Genomic DNA, 19,873 nt, shown 5'->3' with positions numbered 1-19,873 from the left:
CGTGCCCGCAGGCGCCCGCCCGGAGCCAGTCTCGCACGGCAACAAATGGTAGCAGAGGATGGTTTTTTCCATCGATTTGTGAAAGGGGGGAGAGAGAATAGAACTCTGCCGCCGCAAGAGCTCTGCAGACACTAAGAGGAGTGACGCGCCGGGCAGAAAACAAACCCAAAGCTCCAGGGACCCTCTTCCGTCCTCGCCGGTATGCTCTCCAACCTGCCTGGGAGCAGCCGCGTAGCGGGGGCAGCCGGACTGTAGGGGCCGGGAGCTGGGTAGACTTACCCGAGGACAAAGAGAACCGTTTGGCAGTGGCTCGATGGACTGAGCTCGAAAAGGGGCCCGGCAGGGGATGGCATTTGAATGGAGACCAGAGGCTGACAGTGGCCGAACCCAGAGTTTCAGGGATGAGCTCTGGTTAACGGGGACACCCAGGCTTCTGGGAGAGCCAAACCGCGAAAGAATACGTCCTCAGTTCAGCGCAATTTTCCACCACCGAGGAGAGACATAGAGATTTCACCGCCCAAGCCCGGAGGGTAACTTGGGTTAGAATTGAGCCTCGCAGAGCTGAAGAGGAAAAGTGGCTGCCGCCTCTCCCCTCCTCCCGCCGTGCCTGCAGGCTCCCGCCCGGACCCAGTCTCACACAGCAACAGCGGGTAGCAACTTCTTGAGAAAAAATTTACAAGTGAAATTATTGAATAGGGGTTATCCCAGAAGATGGGAAGATGACAGCCAGAGTTTTAAAATTAGGCCAAGAGGATAAAGAAAAATTAACAAATAAGTTTGGGCTGGGAAGGAAATAGGGGAGGATGCTTCATGCTGAGCAGATGTCTTAGTTGAGCTGTTGATTCAGCTAAATCTTTTCCCTTTGCTGTGTACACGTATTTTAAATTATTTATTCCAATTTGCATTGTGATTTTTCATCTTGAAATACGTAAGTTGCTGTACTCTAGGATTGAAAAACTAGTTTACAGCTGTGACATAGCAAAACCTGCTTTTAATTTATTTTGAGTCGATGCAAGGCTGTTCAATCAAAAGGTTCTCAGTGTGTAAAGTTAAACTAAAGGTAACACCAGCTGCTTGGTAGGTCAACGAGAAACATTTTTCCTTCCCGCCAGTCCTTTTTCACGTACCCAAATGTGTTTTGCTTTCTTTGTTTTTGTTTTGTTTGTTTGTTAGTTTTCTGGACATGCTGACTATTTGCAGTGCACCTGGAACAGCAGCTAGAGTTGTGCATGCAAAACACTTGTGAAAAATAGGGCTCATTTTTTTTTCCCAGAATTGGAGGTGGCTACATATATGAAAGGGAACCTACAAAGCTAGATGAAGAAAAGGTGTTGGAGAAGATTAAATAGGAAAGCCTTATAAATATGATTGCCTGGCAAAAGATTTAGAAAATGCAGATATTGAGATGATAACAAGATTTGAGATACCAAACCTTAGTTACTGAACAACTAGAAAACAATAATATAGCCAGTTGAAAGCAATGCCCCCTTTCTGATTAAACAATGCTTTTTACCTGCAGATAGGTCCAAAGGTCAAATAGAATATTCTGTCTCACCCCCCAATGTTTGGGTCATCCCACATCTGTAACCCTCCCCTGAAGCATCAGGTATCTGTAACCCCATTGGCACAAGTCTTGTTCGAGCCCACCTTGAAGACCCCTGATAAGTAGTGCCCGAGGGACCAGATGCTCTCTTGTAACTTCCTCTTGGGACCCTCTCCTAACACCCTCTACCCGTTGCCTCTCCCTGCCCCCACTCCCTAAGGCCTACCACGTTTTGCACCTGGCAACTCCAAGCAGGGCCCTTCACCCTTTATAATAAACCACATCTTCTAAGACCAGACTTCAGAGATCTCTTGTCTCAATCCATCCAAACTGTCCTGGAGTCCAGTGCTCCCCACAGAAAGGTTTCAGTATCGTCTAATGTAAGCTGTTAATTTGTTACCTTCAGCATCACTGTGGGTGTGTAACAAACACACACATGAAAAAGATGGTGGGGGGGGGGGAATCTCTGCTTGCTGTACTTTTATTTCTTGAATGAGTTAGAGAGCTGTTGGAAAGGATGGATAAATATAATTGCCTGACAAAAAATTTACAATAGTACAGCCAGGATGAAAACAATCCCCGCTACTGCCTGGACAATACCCTTACCTACAGATAGGTCCAAAAGTCAAATGGACTGTTCCATCTCAACCCCCAAAATGTATGGTTCATCCCACACCTATAACCCTACCCTGAAGCATCAAGTGTCTGTGACCCCATTGGCCCAAGTCTTGTTCCAGCCCACCTTGAAGCCCCCTGATAAGGGGTCTCCGAGGGGCCAGATGCTCTCTTGGAACTTCCTCTCTCTGTGATCTTCCTCTCTCTTGGAACTTCCCCTCTCTTGGATCTTCCCCCCTCTTAGAACTTCTACCCTCTCCTAGAGCATCCTCTCTACCCCTTGTCCCTCCCCTCCTCCCTCCCCTCAGGCCTTGCCACGTGCTGCGTCTGGCAGCTCCAAGCAAGACCTTTCGCCATCCCTAATAAACCTTATATTCTAAGAGCAGCCTTCAGAGATCTCTCGTCTCCATTCATCAAAGCCGTCCTGGAGCCCAGTGTTCCCTACAGAGAGCTATGAAGCAGTTGTGGGTTCCTTGTTTAGTTTATTCAGACCTGCAGGGAGGGTTTAGCCATAATTCCCTCTGTGCTGCAGGTAGCCCTGAAGCATGGCAGCAGTGGCTTACCTCTGGTGAGTTTGCAGTCAGGGTGCGTCACCACTGCAGTGCTCAGGTGCTGTTTCCTATTGTGGCATTAAAGCTTAAAATCAAGAGTGCCTCTTCCCATCCGGTATTGTTTGTACCACAGGAGCCTCTTTGGACAGTGTTTCCTAGCAGTCAAAGAGAAAGTATTGCAGAGACAAATTCCTTACTTGCTGTCCCCCCCCCACTGTATTCATATTTTGTCCATTCCCTCTTCAAATTATAGAATTGTTGTCTTGGTTTGAAGAGACAGGAGTCTGTGAAGGAAGGCAAAAGCCTTCTGTGAAATGGAAAAGTAATCCCCCTCCCTCTGAATTTCCACAATTTCAAAATTAAAAGGCTCTCAGGCAAAGATATGGGAATGGGAATAACAGTTCTTTACTAGGAAAAAAAAAAGTAGCTACTACAAATAAAACTACTGATAGAGTCAGAAACCTGACACCCTGAGGAGTCAGGGTGTTGGTAATAGTCCAGTTAAATGGTGGCTGCTCCTCTTGGAGTGGCAGATGAAATGCTGCTGAAGCGGGGATCTTGTAGAAGGGTGTAGTTTTCTCTGAATGTCTGGTGATAGAGTAGATGGGCCTGGTCTTCTTCTGGGAATCCAGCAGGGAAGAAGCTGTTCTTCTGGGAATCCAGCGATGAGGCTGTTCTGATGTCTCAAAAAAATGCTGATTTTATGCAGGTAGGAATGCTTGGCTCCTCCTTCTGGGTGGAGCATCTCATAATGGGATGATGTAATTTTGTCAGTCATGCAGTGAGTCATTCAATGGCCCATTAACAGAAAATATCTTTCCAGAGAGAGACATTGTTCTTGGAAGAGATAAGAAAACTGCCCAACTTAACAGAAGATACCTGCCCTACCTCCAACAGATGGTAAATCGAATACATGCTTATCTTACAAATCAGGACAATAAAACTCATGTTCTGTGTCCTCCGATGCCCTTCCCAAATCAAACCTTGGCTTCATTGCAAATTGCATTGCACTAACTAGCATTGCCTTAAATTTTTTTGGGTGCAGGCAGGGTCACTTTTGAAGTAAGTTGTTGTTTACCTTGTTCCTACAACCTTTTCTAGTGAGTGAATGGGAAAAAAAATTGTGATAGCAAAGCAAGTCTTTAGTTTTGGCACTGTGTCAGCTGTGAGTGGCTAGTAGCCTTGGTGGAGGGTGCCGTAAATTACATGCCTGCAGAACACACATAACAAAAGTAATTGAATTTGTAAAGAAGCTGAAAAAGGGAGGAGGGGTGATTGGCAGACCCACCTCTCTGAGATGTTGGAAGCTGGACTAATGTTAGAATGTGGATGTTGAAATGTGAAGAGAGAGAAAGAGAGGGAGAGAGAGAGAAAAAGAGAGAGAGACGCAAAGGACAGAGTTAAATGAAAAGCTGTGAAAAAGAGGGAAAGAGGGACCACTGCTAGAGATAAGATCAAGGCAGAGATAGCTAACTCTTACAAAGTGGTTTATTTTTTAAAGCAAAATTTCTTTTTTCTTTCTGTTTTTTTGTTGTTGTTGTTGTTGTTGTTGTTAAGAAGAGGAAGCTTTTGTTATAAAGAAGGGGTTTGTAAGGCTATGAGACAGAGTGAAAATTTAACAGAGTAAAAATCCATTTGGATTTAGGTGAAATGTGCCACTTTGAGCTTACTAAATATGCTATTTAGTCTAGTAACTGCAGCCATAGCAAAACTACCCCAGCTAAGGAGAAAAAATACAAATTTCCACACTAAGAAGACAAGAGATAAGAAAGACTCCTCAGACCTTGAAACAGACAAAGCAAAGTGACCCAGGAGTTCTTTCTGTACTTTGACAAAAACAGTATAAGTGTAACTAGCTATAAGTATAATGTGAAATCAGCAGAATGAATATGCATTAACCTATTATAAAATTCTATGCATATAGAAATTAGTAAAGGTAATAAAAAAGGATCGAGAATTCTCAGAGGTATGCGTTTCCATTAAAAGGCAATAAGTCCCGACATGCGTCCACAGCGCTGTGAATAAACATGCCCATTCCCTACAAATCTTTATTAGAATTGTAGGGTTTGATTTTTCATCTGCATTTCAGCTAAAACAGTTAAATGTTGCCCAAAAAGTAAAAAGCAAGAGATATGAAACATCTCATGTTAAAATTGGCCTGGTCTTTCTTATTTAACTAATTATAGCACACAAGAAGAAGAATTTGCCTCTGCAGCTATTAACACAGCTGGATACAAGAAGAAGAGGTGGCTGTAGAAAAAGCTTTTTGCTAAACCCAGAAAGTTTTGAAGAAAACTAATGGTAAAAGTTAATGCAGCATTGTTTTTCTTTTAACACTGTGTTATTAAGAAGTCCTTTCCAGGTACTACTAAAGCAGCAATCTGAACCACGGAAAAGAGGATGAATTCATGCCAGCAAAACCAAAGAACTTGTGAAGAACCTTGAAGAATGGACTATCACATCTAAACCGGGTGATACCAAATTGACTTTCAACTGGAGCTGGGTGGTAATGCTTTGGGAAGACCCAAATGATCCAAGGAAGGTGCAAAGAATAACACCAAAGTGAGAAATAAGTCAAAGGTTACACCACTGGTTTTAAGCACTGCCTGAATAAGCCCTGAGAGGCCTCTGACACCTCCTTGGGAGAAGAATACTGCCACTTCAAACAAGAGGATCAGGACTATTTTAATCAAAGAGTTCTTATATTCTGGCCTTAGCCTGTGACTTGTACAGGGAAGAAGGGAAATTACCATTAGTACTGTTATGTGTAGTAGATATAATTTGCACCATTTCTAGTATGATATATGTGATATTGAATATTTGTTGGAGTATACACGTTTGTATTAGGAGTCCCCCCACCCTTGCAGGAGGAGAAACTTGGTGTATGTTGAAATCCGATTTACAAGTAAAAGGATGTCGCTCATCTGGAGATGGGCCATATCTGAAGCCCAGGCACTGATCATTGTGTGAACGACCTGAGATGGATATCATGGAAATCTTCCGGACAGATACATGTGCATGCAGGGTTCCCGTAAATTTCATCAAGGGATTCAACAACTTGGGAGATCGAATTTTTCTACCTCATAGCCAAGAAAAGAAATCTCATCAAACTATGGGACTCTGAATAGAAGAAGGGACTGATTGCCAAAATCCTGGCCTCAGTCGGAATTGTCCCTATAAAAACAGCTTGTACCAGAATGGTGGTGTGTGGGCATAGAGGAAAACCTCTGTTGAACCTGACTTCATTGTTGCACACCCAGTGCCAACCCTGGGCTCGGCACTGTTCTTTTCTTGTGGCTGGCTAGATAGAATTTGATTGCAAAATAAATACTTTATTTTTTCATTTTAATTTGGCTGGAAAATTTTTCATTTATAACAGTACTATACTTTATTTGATTCATCCAAATACTGGACACGCTAGCTGAGTTATAAGTAAATGTTCAAATTATGAGAAAAATTGGTGTTGTAATTTACAAAATCGATGTTCTCGTTGCAAGAGGTATTGAGTACTGAATCTATCCCCTATACAGATAGAACTCAAAACAATTGAAGTAATAATTTTGTTTTGTGAATTGGAACTATTAGTGCCTGTTGACTGACAGATACCTGAGGAATGGTGGGAAACCACAGTAAAAGAGGGTCAAAAAGGACTTGCCTAAAAAAAAAATTAGTAAAAAAGGATGGACAAGGGAAACAGAGGGCAGGTCTGGATTGACCACTGTAGTTGCCACTGAGAATATCACACATACCTGCTATGGGAAACAACTCCATAGGCAGGGGAGGTGGGGGTATAAGCCATACCAGACCTCTGTTATTCCTGTTTCTGTCTCTCATTTGTTGTCTTTTACCTTTCGAAATACCAGCAAGATCATGTCACAAATGCTACAGAAAGCATTACATGGAAAGAAACCAGAGTTCCTTTTCTGTTACACACACCCATGTCAACAGCCACTGTTATAACCCATCCAAATTAAGTACCTGCAGCAAAAGGGGGGGGGAAATATTGGATTACAAGGAACTTAGGAAAAAGTGGTAATAGATGGGGAATTAAATGACCAAAAGGAGAGAGATGGATTTGTTTTACTTTTGAGCTCAGAGATATAGTCCAAGATTCGGCAAAAAGGCAATTAGTAAACAAAAAGGTGAAACTGGCACAGCAATCTAGCTCAGTATTGACCCCAAATTATATACTGAATCGTATTATAGGACTCCAAGCAGTATTAGAGATGACAACAAACAAAGCTGCTCAGGCATTGGAATTAATATTGAATCAGCAAACCAAACAAAAACTGTAGTGTATTAAAATAGGTTGGCTTTAGAGTATTTATTTGCTAAAGAAGGGGGTGTTTGTGGAAAGTTTATTATATGAGATTGTTGAAAATTGGAAAGTCATCTTGGAAAAAACAAAGGATATCAGAAAAAAAAATATGATCCAGCTACCAGTCCAAAAATGGGAAAATAATGTTAAAAATTAACTGGTGGAGTAATGCATTGAGAATGGGATGGTGGAAGAAATTAAGATTCTTCCTTTTATGTGTTATAACAGTTTTGATGTTTCTTCCTTGATTAATCCCATGTTTTATTTTTTTACCAACAGATTCCAAAGAATGCAAGTGGATAAGAAATATTGCTCAAGCCAAATTATTTATAAAGAATAAGACGGGGGATTGTAAAAAATGCATATTTTATGATTGGCTTTTCGCAAATATTACAGCGAATATTATATGTGTAATGTCAGAAAGTTATGCTGTATTAATGCTCTTAAGTAGTGTGTTAAATATGGTTTCAGGTTACAATATAATGTTAAAATAGAAATTCTGCCATGTAGGATTTTTTTTTACTAGCTCAAGCAAGGGATCAGATAATCAATAAACTCTTAGCACAGAGATAACAGCATGGGACAAATAATTACTGTCTCCTGCGGGATTTGTAATTTTCTCTTCTTCCCCCCCCATTCTTCCTCCCCCCTCCCCCCGCAGTCCTTTGTCCTGACCCTGCGTCCCCTTATCACTCCCCCTCCCTCCGCGGTCCCTAGTCCCGACCCTTTGTTCCCTTATCACTCCCCCTCACCAAACGGTCCGGTCCCTGCCCCCCCCCCACCTTCCCCCTCGCCACGCGGTCGGTCCCTGCCACCCCCCATCCGCCCCGCCTTTCCCATCACGGTCTCCAGGCTTTCCCTGCCCCTGTCCCCTGCCTCCCGTCCCATTGGCCGTGACTCATGTTCCCCCCCACCCCCGGCACAGGGTATAACCGACCCCTGGTCGGTGCCCCGGTGTCTCGGGATCACGCTTCTGCAATAAACACGTGTTTGCACCCGAGCCCCGTGTCACCATTTCGTCTGTTCCCGCACTAGAACTGAGCCTCGCAGAGCCGAAAGGGAAAGCGGCCGCCGCCTCTCCCCTCCTCCAGCCGTGCTCCGCAGGTTCCCACCCGGAGCTGGTCTCACACGGCAACAGTCTCCTTATCAGAAAAGACAAACATTCTTCCACCTTCTCTCCGTCTTTATGGAACCACCAGGATTAAGGGGAAGAAGTTGACAAAAACCAGAAAAGTTCTTAATTTGCCAGGAATTTATGCATCATGTATGATATATAAGAATATGCTACAGACTATTGCTTTTAAGGTTATTCCTTTTTTCACCAAAGCATACTTGTCAAGGCTTAAGTGCCCGAGAGCATCCGGACATTCGTAAGTCTTTGCTTTTTATTGTCTTGTAATTGTCCTAACTCTGACTATTTATTACTCTAATTGGATTACTATTTTTATAACCATTTTATTATTATTAAACTTTTAAAATTTTAAAAACCAAGTGTCTTAGGGTGATGTTATGGTGTTTGTATCTCCAATTGTGTGTTCTGTTTATGTTTGATATTATCTTCTGTGCTTTCAGAACTGACTCAGAAAGTGAAGGTTTGTTTTGCCTTGTTATCAGCCAGTTCACCTCCCCCCATGGTCTGCTGTCTAGAAAAGGCTAGTGCTGTCTGGCTTTCTTTTGATTGCTTGCTTTTGCTTGCTTTCTTTTGCTTGCTTGCTTTGCTTGCTTCTGCTTTTGCCTTTTCTTCCTAGTTAGTTTAGTTAAGCAGTACAATTCTTTCCCTGGACTGTTTCTTTTCCTTTCTTTTTCCTGAATACCATCCAGCCTGCTCTGGACTGGGACCTGGGAAACACCGAGTAACACCGAGAGCCTGTGCTTTGTGATCTGCAGCAGCCAGCCCCAGTGCCGGAGAGCAATCCCCAGCGCCCAGACACGGGCGACCACTCCCAGGAAAGACTTTCTGGATCTGTCATCTCTTCAGAGTGGTGAAAGAGTTTTGTTGTCATCTGGTGTTGTTAATTTTTTTTGGTGCTGGCAAGTGCTTTGTTTGTTAAATAAACAGGTTCTTTTCCACTTCTCTCAGTGGGAAAATAAGTGGAAATTGGCTTTGGAAACAGTTTTGCAAGAAATACAACATACACTCAGTGAAGCCCTTGACAGTGATGGTCAGCCTATTACAATGCATCATTTATGTGGTACAGGGGACATACAATGTCCAGAAAAACAAACCAGACTGTTATCTAGATCGGTTTTAGAAAAAATCTGTAATGCTGCAGAAAAGACTTTGTATCAATTACCAGGAACTGAGGTTAAATGCAGCTATATTAACATCAAACAGTTTCCTTCTGAGAGTTTTTTACAGTTTGTGGATCGTTTGCCAAGCCAAGTTGAAAAACAGGTGCAAGACACCAGGGTACAAACAGAGTTGATTAAAGAAATGGCTCAGAGGAATGCCAATGAGACCTGTCGTAGGATTATTCTCAGTCTTCCTCTTGATCCAACACCTAGCCTTACCCAGATGATTGAAGCCTGCGCTAGGAGAGCAGAGCTGCTTCACACTCCTGTCAGTCATATGGCATCTGCAGAAATACAGCCTGCTGCATCAAGCCCGAGGAAGCAACCTAGGTCATCACAACAGCTGCAGCACATCATCTGCCTGCATTGCAAGAAACCAGGACACTTTGCCAAAAACTGTCCTCAAAACGAGAACCAGAGACAGATCAAAAAACAAAAAAACTGAGTGTACAGCGCGTGCCCACTGCTACGCGCAAAGATATAAATATAGCAGGACCCAAACGTGACAATGCCTCTCTCTAAACAAATAAGGGGGAAGGTGGGAACCATGGGGGGGGGGGGGAGAGAAAAAAAAAATGTTAAATGTATAACCAACAAGGTTTGGCAGCCGTTAGGCCGACCTCGTCTAGTGACTGCCAAAGGATTTCAATTCAGATCCATTGATTGGAAAGTTCTTTTAGTGGACCTGTCAAAGAGCTCACAAGACCTGCAGGCGTACGATATGGAACTGGACAGTGAGTATTTTGTTATTGGGGGCACAGCATACACACCTCCAGAGATTGAAATAGTTCCCATGTCTACAAAGGGAAAAATATCCAGCCTTATGCTGTTGGCACATTGTTTGCACCCTCCATTCTATCTAGAAAAGGGGCAAATTCTGGCACAAGCCATTCCCATCCCAGTAGAAATCACAGTAGAAGGAAAATCTCCAGAAGTCTACTAGGCAGAAGTAGTAGGAGAGGATAAACCCTCCATGGCATGCAACCTAGCACATGGATCAGAGCACCTTCAGGTGGAAGGTGTTCTGGACACAGGTGCAGACATCACGGTGATACCCAAAACTATGTGGCCATCACACTGGGAATTACAACCTGTGGCAGGCAAACTTCAGGGCATAGGAGGAACCACATTGGCAAAAATTTCTAAAAATGTAGTGCAAATTGAGGAACCTGATGGCAAATTGGCAAGTGTTCACCCATTTGTGGCAGACTATAAGGCTCCTCTGTGGGGGAGAGACACCATGTCCCAGTGGGGAATCCAGTTAATCATTCCTAAGACACCCCAGAATTTTCGGAAGTAGCCACTGTGGAGCACCCTGCCCACAAGTTAAAGTGGTTGGATAACACCCCAAAGTGGGTAGCACAGTGGCCTTTGAGTAGAGAAAAACTCGAGGCGCTTGAAAAACTTGTAAAGGAGCAGGTAGCTCAAGGACACCTGCAAGAAACAGACAGCCCTTGGATTTTCCCAGTCTTTGTAATAAAGAAACCTGGGAAGGAAAAGTGGAGATTGCTCCATGACCTCAGAGAGATAAACAAAATTGTGGAGGACATGGGACCTCTCCAACCGGGGATGCCGAGTCCAGCTATGCCTCCCCAGGACTGGAAATTGGCTGTGTTAGATATAAAGGACTGTTTCTTCCAAATTCCATTGCACCCTGAAGATGCCCCGAGGTTTGCATTCTCAGTTCCTACTATCAATCGAGAAGCCCCAATGAAACGTTACCACTGGAAAATTTTGCCCCAAGGTTTATAATCCAGCCCTTTCATATGCCAACAGTATGTAGCAGCGCTACTGTCTCCAGTACGTGCAGAGAGAAAGGATGCCATCATCCTGCACTATATGAATAACGTGCTTGTGTGTGCTCCCAATGACTCTATACTCCAATACACGCTTGACCTAGTGGTTAAAGTTTTAACCTCTGTTGGATTTCAATTGCAGGAAAACAAGGTTCAAAGAATGCCACCTTGGAGATACCTGGGCCTGGAAATTTCTGCAAGGACTATTGTTCCACAGAAATTGGAGATTAATTGCAACCCCAGAACATTAGCAGACCTCCACTCGCTGTGTGGGTCTTTAAATTGGGTGAGGCTCTGGCTAGGCCACACAAATGAGGACCTGGAACCTCTCTTCAATTTATTGAGGGGGGAGAGGGAGCTGGCCTCCCCCAGGGAACTGACTCCAGAGGCAAAGACAGCAATCGGAAAGGTACAGAAGGCCTTGTCAGAAAGGCAGTCAAATCGGTGTGAACAAAATCTGCCTTTCCAGTTCACTGTTCTAGGATAGCTACCACACTTGCATGGGTTGATTTTCCAATGGACCGAGGGGCAGAAGGATCCACTCTTAATCATAGAATGGGTTTTCGTACCTCTCCAAAGATCCAAAACCATCACTAGGCCACAAGAGCTGATAGCAAAGCTGATTCAAAAGGCCAGGGTGAGGTTGTGTGAATTAGCAGGGTGTGACTTCGCATGTATTCCCCTTCCAGTCAGGCTTTCTGAGGAGGGAAGGAACTCTCCTGAGAGACTGACCAAAGGGATGTTTGAGCATTTGCTCCAGAGCAGTGCCAGTCTCCAGCTATCTCTGGACAGCTACAGGGGACAACTATCAGTCCATGCCCCGTCTAAGAAGTTGTTCAATGAGGAATTCCACCTTATTCCTCAAGAGAAAAGGAGCCGGAGGGCACTCAGGGCTCTCACAGTGTTCACTGATGCCTCTGGGGCTTCCCACAAGTCGGTGATGACTTGGAGAAATCCACAGACTCAGCTTTGGGAAGCTGATGTTGAGCTTGTGGAGGGATCCCCCCAGGTGGCTGAACTGGCTGCAGTGGTGAGAGCTTTTGAGAAGTTTTCCGAGCCATTCAACTTGGTGACAGACTCTGCCTATGTGGCAGGAGTAGTGTCCAGGGCGGAGCAGGCTGTGCTCAAAGAAATAGAAAATGAACATCTGTAAAGACGTTTATTTGTATTCCACGGACAGATACAAGCGAGATCTCTGTGGTTGCTCTTGGGGGATCAGGTTTATTCAGGATGAAGAAAGGCCCTGCCTCGAGCTGCTAGACACAGCACGTGGCTGGGCCTAAGGTGATGGGGGAGGGGAGAGACAAAGAGGGGAGCAGGGACTCCCAGAGGACGCTCCAGGAGGAGAGGGGAAGATCCAAGAGGGCGTCCAGCCCCCCGGAGACCCTTTATCAGGGGGGCTCCAAAGTGGGCTGGAACAGGACCTGGGCCAATGGGGTCACAGGCACCTGATGGTTCAGGGGAGGGTTACAGGTGGGGGTGAACCATACATTCTGGGGGGTGAGATGGAACAGTCCATTTGGCTTTTGGACCCCTCTGTAGGTGAGGGTTATTGTCCAGCCAGTAGGGGGCGTTATACTCATCTTGGCTGTACTATTGTGGTTCTTAATCATATTTATCTACCCTTCCCAACATCTCCCCTGTTTTCACTGAACTATTTGAGATACTAAATATTGACTTAACAACTATTTTCTGCACACTCGGAGGTGTACAGGGTATTGCTACTAAAACTATACTTATTACTACTGGAACAGTCAAGCTTATTTTACAGAGTTCCTTTAGCTAAGGTGCAAGGCTCAAACCATTAAGTAAACTGTGTAGCTGAGATGGCCTAATTGTTATCAAATCACTGATTATAGTAGGGGAGGCATTGTCAGAATTTTTTGGAAAAGGTCTTATAATTAAACGGGTTGAAAAAGGTTTGTTAGGGTTTGTGTTAGATATATAGGTGGTCTTAGAGCTTGCAGGCTTGGCTAAAGCTACCCAGGCATTTGTCTTTGGTTGAATTACAAGTAAAACTTCAATACAAAAACTGAAACAGAAGAACAAAAGCAACATGCATGCATATAAACGATAAAAAGTCCATTTTTCTCTCGATGACGCAGCGTGGTTCAGGTCTGGGTGCTGGCTTCTTGGCTTGTATTTGCAGAAGTACTGTCTGGTGTGGGGGTGCCAGCGGATTTCGGTGCATGGTAAGGCTTTACATTCTTTCCTGGGACCCACTTAAGTCCTTGACCTGTAGAAACACAAGCAAAACCTTTTCCCCACGTTATGAGGTTGTATGGCCCTTCTATTTGCCCTGAGTCTAAGTTTTTTATTAAAACTGGGGGGTGTTCCTTAATTTTTGCTTTTTTGTTGTTCAGAAAGTGTTTGTAGATGGGGGGATCAGGCTCTTCTGTAGAGCTATTTAGGAAATTGTAAACATACAGAGCCTTACTCAATCTCTTTTGAGGTGTAGCCTGATCTACTCCTCCTTTCTGTTGATTTAAAATGCGTTTTAGGGTTTGGTGTGTTCTCTCTACCATTCCCTGACTCGTGGGAGAGTGAGGGATGCCAAATGTATGGCGAACACCCCAATCATTCAGGAATGTGGCTAATTCTTGTGAGGTATATGAGGGGCCATTATCAGTTTTAATCTCTTGGGGAACAGCTAAATAGGAGAAGGCTTGTGAGAAATGCTGGCAGACATGCTTGGCTGTTTCCCCTGTATGTACAGAGGCAAAAATTGCATTTGAAAATGTATCAATAGAGACATGGATGTTTTTAAATTTCCCAAAAGATGGATATTTAGTGATATCTGTCTGCCATTTCTGTAGGCTCTCCAACCCTCGTGGGTTGGTGGCTGCTGAAGGGGGGAGGGGTTGCACATGCTGACAGTTTGGGCAAGCTCGTACAATATTTTGTGCTTGGTCTAGGGAAATGTGAAAGTCTCGTTTGATGGCCTGTGCGTTTTGGTGAAAGAATGCATGGCTCAATTTGGCCTGTTCAATAGTGTTGGGCAAGGTGGTTGCAGCAAGCACCTGAGGTGGATTTTTCAATGCCTGCTGAACCTTCCTCATCAGACGCTGCTGATGCCAGTGCATCAGCACGTGCATTTCCCTCTGCCATGAATCCTGGAAGACCAGAGTGAGCCCTGATATGAGAGATAAAGTAAGGATTAGCCCTGTGTGATAAAATGCGATATAAACAGGTGAGCCAAAGACACAAATCGTTGTTGCTTACATCCTTTAGAACGGATCCCTCAATTCTCTTAATGACATTAGCCACATAAGCCGAATCTGTGATCAGGTTGAAAGGTTCTGGAAAGAGCTGAAATGCTCTTACAACTGCAGCCAATTTAACAATTTGAGGGGAACCTTCAACTTTTTGGACATCTTGTTCCCAGGTTTTAGTATTTGTATTTTGCCATGTAACAACTGAATTGTGTGTTCGCCCTGACCCGTCAGTGAAGATAGTGATTGCATTTAAAGGTTCTTCACTGATCATGGGCTTTTCCTTATAACATAATTTGGCTTTGATTTTTTTGTGTGCTGGGTAGTGAATTGAGCAGGCGCCTGGGAAGTCCAGCAAGGCATACAGCAGGTCCTCCGATTTTTGCATAGCCCAGTCAAAATAGGTTTTTCTCATGGGCAAGTAAATAGTTTCAAACTCACGGCCTGCTATTGAAAGGAGCCTTGCTCTGCCTTTGATGATGATCTGTGACATCATTTCTAAAGGTGTGAGGATTGTCTTTGGTGACCTGTAGGAAATAAAAACCCATTCAATTATTAACAGTGGATCTTTGAGAGAAGAGTCCCATTGGAAGATGAGACCACACAGCCTCAACTTTTCCCCCAAGATTGCAAGGAAAAAGGGTTGACTAGGAACATAGCGATGTGCCTGCCTGTTCTGCAGAGTGTCAGTGATGTGTTCTAGGGCCTTACAAGCCTCTGGAGTGAGAGACCTGGGGGATCTGAGTTCATTGTCCCCTTTTAACAAATCAAAAAGTGGAGCAAGTTCGTCAGCAGTTATTCCTAAGACAGGCCTAACCCAATTAATTTTCCCTAAAATCTGTTGTAAGAACTGTAGAGTGTGGACATCGGTTCGGATCTGTATCTTTTGGGGGGAAATAGACTGATCTGTCAGTTTCCAGCCTAAATACTTCCAGGGGGCAGTTTCCTGTATTTTTGATTCAGAGATCACAAGTCCAGCTTTTTTGACTTCAGCAACAGCATAACTACAAGTCCCTCTCATCTGTTCTTGCGTTGGTGCTGCAATAAGCAGATCATCCATGTAGTGAAGGATAACGGATTGTGGGAACTTCTGGCGGACTGGAGTCAGCGCGCGGGCCACGAAATATTGGCAGATAGTAGGCAAGTTTTTCATTCCTTGTGGAAGGGAAAGCTAATGATACCTTTGAAGCGGTTCTTGTAAGTTCGTACTCGGGACGGAGAAGGCAAAACGAGGAGCATCATCTGGATGCAGAGGGATGTTGAAGAAACAGTCTTTCAGATCTATGATGATAAGAGGCCAGTCTCTGGGGATCATGGACAGGTTGGGCAGGCCAGGCTGGAGTGGGCCCATGTTCTTGATCACCGCATTGATTTTTCTGAGATCGTGTAGCAGTCGCCAGGTGTTAGAGGTTTTCTTATGGATCACAAATACAGGTGAGTTCCAGGGGCTGTTAGTGGGCTTAATGTGGCCCTTCTGCAGTTGTTCTGCTACCAGTTCCTTGAGGGCACTTAGCTTGTTATCTGGCAGGGGCCACTGATCGACCCAGACAGGGGTGTCAGTCTTCCAGGTCAGTTTCGGAGTGCTGAGTGCTTTAGTGGCCCCTACAAAAAACCCAGCTCAATTTTAGCTCCCCATGCAGAAAGCAAGTCCCTTCCCCATACTGTGATGGGTTTCTGAACCACATAAGGGCGAATCAATGCTTTCATTCTGTCAGGCCCTTCAATGCTGATCACAGATTCACTTTGCAAGCACGGAGTGACACCTCCGATGCCTGTGAGAGTGCTTGGGGGAGGTACCAACTTCCAATCAGTTGGCCAATAGCAAGAAGAAATTACAGAAACGTCTGCCCCCGTGTCAATCATCCCCTTGATGGTGACTCGAACCCCGCCATTTGATAATTCACAAGTTAGCATCGGTCTTTGTTCACTTATGTGTTGAACCCATAGGACCTCGGGGTTTTCAGAGGCGACTGGGCAACAACGTGGTGGTATCTGGTCTATGGTTCCCATAGGCAGTGCAATGGCAGTGGCTATAGGGGTTCTAGGTGGAATATGCAATGGGGGGTAGTAAGCCTTGGCTAGCACTAATAGTTCTTCATTGCAGTTAGCAGAGACTACACAAGGCAAAACAAGTAACCCCAGGATGCAATTCCTTTCTTTGCCAACTATTAGAAAGTCCTGCCGGAGTTGTGAAGGCCCAGTGATTCCTGTCGAAATATAGTCATAGCCATCATCCTTTAAGAAGGTTGTTGGCTTGGAGGTCGCCAGAGTGCACCAGGTGCCTGGGGATAGTAAGCTTGAGTCATTAGCTGGGATTGTGCTGGTGATGCAGCGAAGGGCATTGGGACCGGGGTATTCGCAGATTTTACCTCGGGAGTTTGGGGGGCCACCATTTGTTTCATCACGCGGTGGCGCGGCGCGCTCGCCTTGGAGTTTTTTGGATTAGGTCTTCTACTCGCATCTTGTTTGGATCGGCACTGCCAGGGCATATGTTTTCCTTTTTTGCAGGTGGTGCATGAATCAGGCGTTTGTGGGCTTTTGTTGACTTCCGTGCAATCCTTTACAATGTGGCCAGGTTTTTTGCAGAGGTAGCAAGGTCCCAAAGGCAGAGCAGCTTGCATGACAGCCATGGTGTTGTATTGTTGTTGGGAGCTGAGATGCAGGGCAGTCAGAAGTTCAGTAAGTCTCTGGTCTCGTGCTTCTGCCTGTTGTGCTTGTGCTGCAAGAGCCCTTTCCAGTTTATCTCCCCGGGTTTCTTCGGGTTCATTTGCTTGGACGACTGCCACATCATGTGGGCTCCCAACATAGTTGCATGCTTCAATCATCTCAGGCACTGTAGGTCTTTCTTTCCCTAGGGCCTTGATGATTCGTTTGCATTGGGCGTTGGCATTATTCTCGAGGATGTCCCGGATCATTATCGGCCGGGCCAAATCATCACCACATTGCCTTTCAGTAGCTTGAATTACCCGGTCTACAAATGTGGTGAATGGTTCAGATGAGCCTTGGGTAACTAGATTGTATGCGTCTTCGGAAGTTCCCGCTGGCTGAATCTGTAAAAAGGCTCTGCGAGCCATCCTTTTGACATCATCTAATACCATTTTGGGTAAATTCGCCTGATGTTCAATCTTATCATCCGGTGGGTCACCTGTTGATTTAGACAAGGTAAGGTTGCGAAGGTCTGCATCAGTACTGTGTCTATATGTAGTCAGGACCCCCGCAAGCATTCTCTTCTATTTAAGATCCCACAATATATATTGTGAGTCTGTGAGAAATGTGGTGGCAAGATGTTTGCAGTCATGTGGCGTGAGTGTGTGTCTCTCCAGGGTACTTTTCAACAGCTGTTTGAAATAGGAAGAGGAGATGCCACCGTCATTAATTGCTTTTTGCAACTCTTTTAAGTCCTGGGAAGGAAGGAATGTCCACGTTCTGGGATTAGCAGGTTGTTGGCTGGGTACCACTGGTATGGCTTGGGAATGCAGGTTGTCCTCTTTGCGGCTATCACATTTGATTTTAGGGCAGTTTGTCAGTTGAAGATTGTTAGCACTTTGCTGAGAATTTGGTGAGATTGGGATAGAAAGGTTAGGGTTTGCAGGGGTAACATAGTTCTCTGTCTGTCCTTTGTTTGTCGAAGCTGCAGTCACATTGTTGCCTTCACCTTGTCGATGCATGGTGTCTCCGTCAGGGTGCGGTGAGGAGCTGCTAGTGTGGGAGGCAGGGGCTGCTGCCAGCTGAGGCAGAAGAGCAGGAGGGGTGGAGCTCGTTGGCAGCAGCACCTGTGGGGAACTGGCATTTGCGGAAGGATTTCCTGTAGCTGTGGCTTTGGGTGCTGCGGCAGGCTGTAGATCCGGCGGAGGGAGGGATGCAGAGGGATATGGTGATAGAGTCGGCAAACCAGGAAGTGGTGCCGGCTGCAGGGGGTTATGGGGCTCTGCAGCCAGAGGCAGTGGCTGCGGCGCTGCGGGGGGGTGGGGGGGTGGGGACACCGGGTTTGCGTCTGCCGGGGGGACCGGCCGCGAGTCCAGGAGGCGGGCGGGCAGCAGGGGTACGGCGCTGGGTCCCGGGGCATCTCCGGGAAACGCGGGCGGTGCGGCAGCCGCGGGGGGGGGGTCCGGGCTGCGCGGGGGGGAAGCGGTGAAAGCAGGGGCGGGGTCTGGGCTGCGCGGGAGGGAGGGCGTGGCCGCGGGAGTGGGGGCCGCCCGGCCCGGAGCCGGCGCCTGGCCGACGTGTTTGCCAGGCCAGGGGGCTTTCGGGCGGGTCGGGGGGGCGGCCGCGGAGGCGAGCGTGTGCAGCGCCTGCAAAATCGCAGCTGACGTTTGAGATTGTGCTTGCAAAATAGCCATTGATTGGCTTTGTGCTTGCAAAATGGCCGTTGTTTGATTTTGTAAACGTTCGGCTATAGTAGCCACCATAGCCGGGACAGGCAATGCTGGGGGGCCGGGCGGGAGGGAGGCGGGGCCCGCGGAGTGGTTTTGGGGGAAGGAGGTGGCCGCAAGGGTGGGTTCTGGGCTGCGCGGGAGGGAGGGCGTGGCCGCGGCAGGGAGGGGAGGCGCTCGCTCGGAAACCGCCGAGTCGCCAGCTGCCTCGCCGGCATTGTCGCCGCAGCGGGGGGAGGGGCGGGCGGCCCGATGGGGATTGTTGAGCCACGGCAGGGAGCGGTTTGGCTGCTATCAGCGGCTTTTGAGAAGCGCAGAGCTCTGCTAACGCCCTATATGCAGGGAGTAATTCGCAAGTGTAGGGGTCCCGCTGTGAAATATCATTAAAAAGTGTATGTCCCACGGACTCCCAAAAGTCTCCACAAAACACAGCAGAGCGCTCGGCATTCGGGAAATTAAGTAAGATCCATTCTAGGAGTTTTCGTAGCTCTTTTTTAGGCAAGGTACTGTTATGCCTACGTAAAAGCTGGTTAAGTTTCTTATAGAGATCTCGATCAGATGCAGAGTGGGATTGTCCCATTTTTAAACCACTGTGGCTCACCTCGGTGTCGCAGGAGCGGGGTCCTCTGTCAGGTTCCGACGGTTACTGCAGTCGGTGCTGAGGACTCTCCGCGGGGATCTCCTTAGAGCTCCGGGGTCGGGCGTCACTCAGGGACGGCTTCCGGTGCTCGGGAGCTCCAAACCCCCCTCAGAGCTTCAGCGCGGGCAGTGCAAAGCAGTGCTCGCCTGTGCTCTGTGCACATGGCAGCGTGCCACGGCAAGTCTCCTCACAAAGCCTTGGGTCGCCGCGGAATCGCGGCGATCTCTTGTGCTCGGAGAAATAACAGCCAGAAATCCTCGAAGGGATCCAAAAACTCGCTACTAGGTAACGAGTCGCGGTGCTGGAGGATGGCCTCGGGACTTTTTAAAGAGCTCCGGCTTCGTCGCTGCCTAGCAGCAAAATGCCGTGCTCGCGACAACGATGGGGAGGAAATACCTGGTTATTTAGTTACTGTCCATGGAAAGGTGTCCTACAGGTAGAAAAGCTGGAAAGGCATCCAGACGGGTGCAGTTGCAGGTCACCGTGGGTTCATAGTCGAAGTTGGGCGCCAGTCTGTAAAGACGTTTATTTGT

This window comes from Taeniopygia guttata, chromosome W, assembly GCF_048771995.1.
Source record: "Taeniopygia guttata chromosome W, bTaeGut7.mat, whole genome shotgun sequence".
In the NCBI taxonomy this organism is placed as follows: domain Eukaryota; kingdom Metazoa; phylum Chordata; class Aves; order Passeriformes; family Estrildidae; genus Taeniopygia; species Taeniopygia guttata.
This window is presented reverse-complemented; position numbering follows the sequence as displayed.